This window comes from Procambarus clarkii, chromosome 40, assembly GCF_040958095.1.
Source record: "Procambarus clarkii isolate CNS0578487 chromosome 40, FALCON_Pclarkii_2.0, whole genome shotgun sequence".
Lineage (NCBI taxonomy): Eukaryota > Metazoa > Arthropoda > Malacostraca > Decapoda > Cambaridae > Procambarus > Procambarus clarkii.
The window spans coordinates 33,107,806-33,116,781 of record NC_091189.1 but is presented as its reverse complement, the minus strand read 5'-3'; the positions used below and the strand labels follow the sequence as shown (position 1 = coordinate 33,116,781).

The 8,976-nt window shown below is 43.0% G+C and overlaps 1 non-coding gene across 1 annotated transcript; it reads right to left on the bottom strand.

Annotated features, from left to right (window-relative positions):
• Window positions 1–535: 535 nt before the first annotated feature.
• Window positions 536–617, bottom strand: TRNAS-GCU (transfer RNA serine (anticodon GCU)). Its single transcript has one exon. It is a non-coding gene; the product is annotated as a tRNA-Ser (tRNA).
• Between the last annotated feature and the right edge of the window lie 8,359 nt (window positions 618–8,976).

Below are 8,976 nucleotides of genomic sequence, written 5' to 3'. Positions count from 1 at the left end.
GTGTAAGATAAATATGTGTAGTAGACATCAGAGAGGGAAAATACAATTGGTTAGCAAGGCGAGGTCAAGGAGGCAACAGCTCGGTACTGCTCGTACAGAGTAAATACACGCGCGCGCGCGCGCACCTAGTTACATTTCAGAGTAGTTAACAGGTGGAATGCATTAGAAAGTGATGTGGTGGAGGCTGACACCATACACAGTTTCAAGTGTAGATATGATAGAGCCCAGTAGGCTCAGGAACCTGTACACCTGTTGATTGACAGTTGATAGGCGGGACCAAAGAGCCAAAGCTCAACCCATGCAAGCACAAGTAGGTGAGTACACACACATACGCACTCAACGGAATGTGAAAGACACTGCTCATTTGTTTGTCTCGGCCGGGAGTCGAACCCAGGCCCTTAGGATTACGACCCCCCGAGCGCTGTCCACTCAGCAGCGAGGCCGCTGTTTACTCAGCTAGTTGTGCTTACCTAGTTGAGCGTTGGAACTTTAGTCCCGCCTCTCAACTGTCAAACAATTGCTGTAAAATTAAATGCGACGAGGATGGGATTCGAACCCACGCAGGGAGACCCTATTGGATTAGCAGTCCAACGCCTTAACCACTCGGCCACCTCGTCCCGTAATCTCTGTGTAAGATTCCTTGATAAAGTTCAACGAAATTAAACCATAGAGATAATTCAAAATAACAACACATAAATAATTACTTTAGACAAAATTGTTACTTATTCAGATATTATTCTATTGTTCAGATTAGAGATTCCTGGTGTTATTATATTTAATTCCTTTGTTTCATATAATGATTCTACTTTATAATGACGTATTTCAAAGAATATGGCTGTAATGATTACTTTACTACAGGCAATAAATTGATTCATAATACTGTATTCCTAAGAAACAAGCAACAAAAACAAATTTTTATATCGCAATAAATCAATAAAACATTGCAAGCTAAGATGGAAATAGCATTTAAACACCCCTCCCCCCTGCCTTTGTGTCAGCCCACTGTAACCTTAGTGTCAGCCCACTGTAACCTTAGTGTCAGCCCACTGTAACCTTAGTGTCAGCCAACTGTAACCTTTAGTGTCAGCCACTGTAACCTTTAGTGTCAGCCCACTGTAACCTTTAGTGTCAGCCCACTGTAACCTTTAGTGTCAGCCACTGTAACCTTTAGTGTCAGCCTACTGTAACCTTTAGTGTCAGCCTACTGTAACCTTTAGTGTCAGCCCACTGTAACCTTAGTGTCAGCCCACTGTAACCTTAGTGTCAGCCAACTGTAACCTTTAGTGTCAGCCACTGTAACCTTTAGTGTCAGCCCACTGTAACCTTTAGTGTCAGCCCACTGTAACCTTTAGTGTCAGCCACTGTAACCTTTAGTGTCAGCCTACTGTAACCTTTAGTGTCAGCCTACTGTAACCTTTAGTGTCAGCCCACTGTAACCTTTAGTGTCAGCCTACTGTAACCTTTAGTGTCAGCTCACTGTAACCTTTAGTGTCAGCCCACTGTAACCTTTTGTGTCAGCCCACTGTAACCTTTAGTGTCAGCCAACTGTAACCTTTAGTGTCAGCTCACTGTAACCTTTAGTGTCAGCCCACTGTAACCTTTTGTGTCAGCCCACTGTAACCTTTAGTGTCAGCCCACTGTAACCTTTAGTGTCAGCCCACTGTAACCTTTAGTGTCAGCCTACTGTAACCTTTAGTGTCAGCTCACTGTAACCTTTAGTGTCAGCCCACTGTAACCTTTTGTGTCAGCCCACTGTAACCTTTAGTGTCAGCCAACTGTAACCTTTAGTGTCAGCTCACTGTAACCTTTAGTGTCAGCCCACTGTAACCTTTTGTGTCAGCCCACTGTAACCTTTAGTGTCAGCCAACTGTAACCTTTAGTGTCAGCTCACTGTAACCTTTAGTGTCAGCCCACTGTAACCTTTTGTGTCAGCCCACTGTAACCTTTAGTGTCAGCCCACTGTAACCTTTAGTGTCAGCCCACTGTAACCTTTAGTGTCAGCCTACTGTAACCTTTAGTGTCAGCCCTCTGTATCCTTTAGTGTCAGCCCTCTGTATCCTTTAGTGTCAGCCTACTGTAACCTTTAGTGTCAGCCCTCTGTATCCTTTAGTGTCAGCCCTCTGTATCCTTTAGTGTCAGCCCTCTGTATCCTTTAGTGTCAGCCTACTGTAACCTTTAGTGTCAGCCACTGTAACCTTTAGTGTCAGCCACTGTAACCTTTAGTGTCAGCCCACTGTAACCTTTAGTGTCAGCCTACTGTAACCTTTAGTGTCAGCCCTCTGTATCCTTTAGTGTCAGCCCTCTGTATCCTTTAGTGTCAGCCCTCTGTATCCTTTAGTGTCAGCCTACTGTAACCTTTAGTGTCAGCCACTGTAACCTTTAGTGTCAGCCACTGTAACCTTTAGTGTCAGCCCACTGTAACCTTTAGTGTCAGCCTACTGTAACCTTTAGTGTCATCCACTGTAACCTTTAGTGTCAGCCCACTGTAACCTTTAGTGTTAGCCCACTGTAACCTTTTGTGTCAGCCTACTGTAACCTTTTGTGTCAGCCAACTGTAACCTTTAGTGTCAGCTCACTGTAACCTTTAGTGTCAGCCCACTGTAACCTTTTGTGTCAGCCCACTGTAACCTTTAGTGTCAGCTCACTGTAACCTTTAATGTCAGCCAACTGTAACCTTTAGTGTCAGCCCACTGTAACCTTTAGTGTCAGCCCACTGTAACCTTTTGTGTCAGCCAACTGTAACCTTTAGTGTCAGCTCACTGTAACCTTTAGTGTCAGCCCACTGTAACCTTTTGTGTCAGCCCACTGTAACCTTTAGTGTCAGCTCACTGTAACCTTTAATGTCAGCCCACTGTAACCTTTAGTGTCAGCTAACTGTAACCTGTTGTGTAAACTCACTGTAACCTTTTGTGTAAACTCACTGTAACCTTTAGTGTCAGCCTACTGTAACCTTTTGTGTCAGCCAACTGTAACCTTTAGTGTCAGCTCACTGTAACCTTTAGTGTCAGCCCACTGTAACCTTTTGTGTCACCCCACTGTAACCTTTTGTGTCAGCCCACTGTAACCTTTAGTGTCAGCCCACTGTAACCTTTAGTGTCAGCCCACTGTAACCTTTTGTGTCAGCCCACTGTAACCTTTTATGTAAACTCACTGTAGTGGTAAAGCCACATGTGTACTGGGTTACCAGTACCATGTAAGAGAACCGAGTGACACTGAACATAACACCACTAATAATGTACGTTATGACGTTAACGTTTACAATCCGGAATCACACAAGGAAACATTGCTTCGTAAACAAGTACATAAACGGCTCTTTGGCGGGACCAAAGAGCCGAAGCTCAACCCCCACAAGCACAACTAGGTGAGTCCACCGAGCTTGTTCTCAACAAGACACGACGCTTCAATGACTGATGAAGATTAAGCCATCCAACAGATAGCACGGGCATGAATAGCCCGTAAATATCTGTATCCCTTATCTAAGAATATGTCAGGTGTATGCTACACCTGACATATTCTTAGATAAGGGGCACAGATGTGTCGAGGAAAATCGCCAGCAAGACATTTCCAGAACCAGCCGCAAGTTCTTTGTTTATATATTATTTTCCAATAAAGTGCTTTATTTTTACCATTTTTATTAATATCTTTCTTGTGACCTACACTTTTATTCCTGCAATTTCAACAACGAGACCAGGTTTTCTAGCACCAAATTTATGTTGATTATTTAAATTGCAATATATATATATATATATATATATATATATATATATATATATATATATATATATATATATATATATATATATGTATATATGTATATTGATTTATATCTGTTTTCAAAAGATTATTATCTTTTTGATCACTTTGTGGGAATATCCATACCCTGCGTGATGGGTCTTGCCTGCTTGACGGCAGGGTGTAGGGTGTTGCTTGCTTGACGGCAGGGTGTAGTGTGTTACTTGCTTGACGGCAGGGTGTAGTGTGTTACTTGCTTGACGACAGGGTGTAGTGTGTTGCCTGCTTGACGACAGGGTGTAGTGTGTTGCCTGCTTGACGGCAGGGTGCTTGCATGCTTGCTTGAAGGCCAGAGTTTTGTTCATAGAATTCACAAACTGGAAGTTCATAGACATCCTCTGTTTATATGGAACACAAGTTAGAAGTTCAAAACGACACTTTGTTCAAAACGTTTAAAGCCTGGAAGCTCACAGAAACCCCTTTGTTCAAAAATCCTGGAAATGTTCAGAGCCCAGTTGTTCATATACTTACTAAACGCTGTACACTCTCCCCCTACTGAGCGTTTACCCTCCACTCACTGAAACCATCACGTAACATCATTCCTCAAAGATATCTTAGCTTCCCCTACTGGTGATTGTTGGCTAACGAACGAGCGAGATATAATTACCCTGACAGCTACCTGAGAGATCAACCCAAACACATACTCGCAGCATCTTCAGATTCCAGGGGGAAAAAATCTTTAGAAACCCCCCAAACAATGAACATCAAGACTGCCTTCCCTCTCGTGGAAGACATTTTAGAAATATGGAGTCAGGTTACATTCCTTTCGTTTGCCCTTTATTGAAGTACCTCCCATTTTCTTTGGTTTCTTTAAATCCTCTTTCATTTTGTCTCTCAATCAGCTGCCGGCCACTTGATCGGTCCCCCTCCAAGACGTTGGAAATTTCTTGAAGAAAAGTACCCATAGGAATGTCAATGGGAAAGTGACCAGTTATTTTAGGAGAAAAACCTGTTTCTTCTGTGGATGAGCGGCCGCTGCATTCCTCGCGCATTACTGGAACGTTTTAGCTTACCCTTCAACTAATAGTAATGATAGTAGTAATGGTAGAAGTAGTAGTAGTAGTAGTAGTAGTAGTAGTAGTAGTAGTAGTAGTAGTAGCAGAAATGATAGAATGGTAGTAGTGCCCTGTTGACTTTAATTACTACTAATTACACACATCAAATGAACAAATCCATAAGGTTAAGGCAGCGTCTGGGATCCTCTCGGACGTAGGTTCGAACCCTCGTCACGGCCCTTGTGGAATTGTTCTACTGAGAGATTTCTTCTTTTTATGTAATCACTTACTGACAGTTATGTTTAACATTTTATTACTGAATAATTTGGGAGGTTCAGTGTCCTTGATGACACACACATCTGGGGGCCTGGTATTCTGGTGGATAGCGCGTACGACTCGTAATTCTGTGGCTCGGGTTTGATTCCCGCACCAGGCAGAAACAGATCGGCAAAGTTTCTTTCACCTATAAATGTCCCTGTTACCTAGCAGTAAATAGGTACCTGGGTGTTAGTCAGCTGTCACGGGCTGCTCTCTGGGGTGTGTGTGGGGTGTGGGATAAAAAAAAAAAGTAGTTAGTAAACAGTTGATTGGCAGTTGAGAGGCGGGCCGAAAGAGCAAAGCTCAACCCCCGCAAACACAACTAGGTGAAAAAACACACAAGTGATGACACTGGAGGGAGAACCACTGACACATAGAGATGACAATTAACAAGATTTTTTTTAATCAAAATTAAGATATTCACAAAAAATTCTTAAGTCACTTACACAGACAAATTCCTAAGTCACTATCCTACACTGGCCAAATGGTAAGTAATATAAAGCTGGACAATACATCAGAGACATTACACATTACCTTATGAACCCCGGCCGCTCATAGCCCCCCCCCCTTTGTCCCCCATTGCCCCACCCCCCTGTCTCCCCCCCTGGCTCTGATGACCCTTTGCTCCTCCCTTGTTGATCTTCCAAGAGTACTCTGGTGCAAGCAACACAGACATCACCAGCACCACATACAACACAAACATCACCAGCATCACATACAACACAAACATCACCAGCAACACAGACATCACCAGCACCACATACAACACAAACATCACCAGCATCACATACAACACAAACATCACCAGCAACACAGACATCACCAGCACCACATACAACAAAAACATCACCAGCATCACATACAACACAAACATCACCAGCATCACATACAACACAAACATCACCAGCATCACATACAACACAAACATCACCAGCATCACATACAACACAAACATCACCAGCATCACATACAACACAAACATCACCAGCAACACATACAACACAAACATCACCAGCAACACAAACATCACCAGCACCACATACAACACAGACATCACATACAACACAAACATCACCAGCAACACATACAACACAAACATCACCAGCAACACAGACATCACCAGCATCACATACAACAAAAACATCACCAGCATCACATACACCACAAACATCACCAGCATCACATACAACACAAACATCACCAGCATCACATACAACACAAACATCACCAGCAACACATACAACACAAACATCACCAGCAACACAAACATCACCAGCAACACAGACATCACCAGCACCACATACAACACAAACATCACCAGCATCACATACAACACAAACATCACCAGCATCACATACAACACAAACATCACCAGCAACACAAACATCACCAGCAACACATACAACACAAACATCACCAGCAACACATACATCACAGACATCACAAGCACCACATACAACACAGACATCACATACAACACAAACATCACCAGCATCACATACAACACAAACATCACCAGCAACACAAACATCACCAGCAACACATACAACACAAACATCACCAGCAACACAAACATCACCAGCAACACATACAACACAAACATCACCAGCAACACATACAACACAAACATCACCAGCAACACAAACATCACCAGCACCACATACAACACAGACATCACATACAACACAAACATCACCAGCAACACATACAACACAAACATCACCAGCAACACAGACATCACCAGCAACACATACAACACAAACATCACCAGCAACACAGACATCACCAGCAACACATACAACACAAACATCACCAGCAACACATACATCACAGACATCACCAGCATCACATACAACACAAACATCACCTACAACACAAACATCACCAGCAACACATACAACACAGACATCACCAGCAACACATACATCACAAACATCACCAGCATCACATACAACACAAACATCACCAGCAACACATACAGCACAAACATCACCAGCAACACATACAACACAAACATCACCAGCAACACATACATCACAGACATCACAAGCACCACATACAACACAGACATCACATACAACACAAACATCACCAGCAACACATACAACACAAACATCACCAGCAACACATACAACACAAACATCACCAGCAACACATACATCACAAACATCACCAGCATCACATACAACACAAACATCACCAGCAACACATACAACACAAACATCACCAGCAACACATACAACACAGACATCACCAGCAACACATACAACACAAACATCACCAGCAACACATACATCACAGACATCACAAGCACCACATACAACACAGACATCACATACAACACAAACATCACCAGCAACACATACAACACAAACATCACCAGCAACACATACAACACCAACATCACCAGCAACACATACAACACAAACATCACCAGCAACACATACAACACAAACATCACCAGCAACACAGACATCACCAGCAACACATACAACACAAACATCACCAGCAACACAGACATCACCAGCATCACATACAACACAAACATCACCAGCAACACAGACATCACCAGCACCACATACAACACAGACATCACCAGCAACACAGACAACACAGACATCACCAGCAACACAAACATTAGCAACACAGACATCACAAGCACCACATACAACACAAACATCACCAGCAACACAGACAACACAAGCACCACATACAACACAAACATCACCAGCAACACATACAATACAGACATCACCAGCACCACATACAACACAAACATCACCAGCACCACATACAACACAAACATCACCAGCAACACATACAACACAGACATCACCAGCAACACAAACATTAGCAACACAGACGGTATAACTAGTGTAGGCAACACAGTCATGCGTCGTGACATCACTGTGGCCAGATCTTTGACAACATCAGCAACAGGGATGTCATCTCACCCCCTAAACTCCACTACAAAAAAAGAAAATGTCATCATTCCAACAATGAATTAATATCATCCCAAACGGTGACATCACAGAAGCGGTGACATCACCAGAGTCAAGGACGATGACGTAGTATAGTGTTTGTACACAAAGTGGTGATGTCAACATTCCTGTTATACGATGAGGATATCGCTTGTGACAATGATGGCGCCATCTGATCATCTCACGCGAGTCCTGTATACTCGTGTGAATATATTGGCAAGTGCGTTTACACTAAACATTCTAATCTGAAACTAAACTTTGAACAATAACGGGAATATGTAAACGAGACATCATATTTAACGAAAATATCCCAACAACCAAACGTAGGGCGCGTTAGACAGCTGCTAGGGGCTGCTTCCTGGGGGTGTGTAACAAAATGGAGGCCTGGTCGAGGAACGGGCCGCGGGAACGCTAAGCCCCGAAATCATCTCAAGATAACCTCAATATTCACATGTGTATGGGAAATAAGCTCACAGGTTCCAGAATATGAGAGGAAATGTCAGCACTTTCAAGAAATGCCCGACAGACCACAGGAACATTATCTAACACAGTGCATAGTTACAGCCACAACAGACCACTGGAACATTATCTAACACAGTGCATAGTTACAGTCACAACAGACCACTGGAACATTATCTAACACAGTACATAGTTACAAACCCAATATGATTTGATCTGAAATTTAACAGAGCAAAATAGGTTGTTAGGCACATGGGACATAGTCTTACTCAAGCGAACAAACGAGTCATCAATACTCATACTCCACTTAAGTAAAACAGAAAGAAATAACACTGCGGCCAGTCAGAGGCTTAGGGCCCGCGCACGAATATCCCTTAAAAAACAAGACAAGAACACTAACACCAACCCCGCCTACCACCGCTACTTTCAAC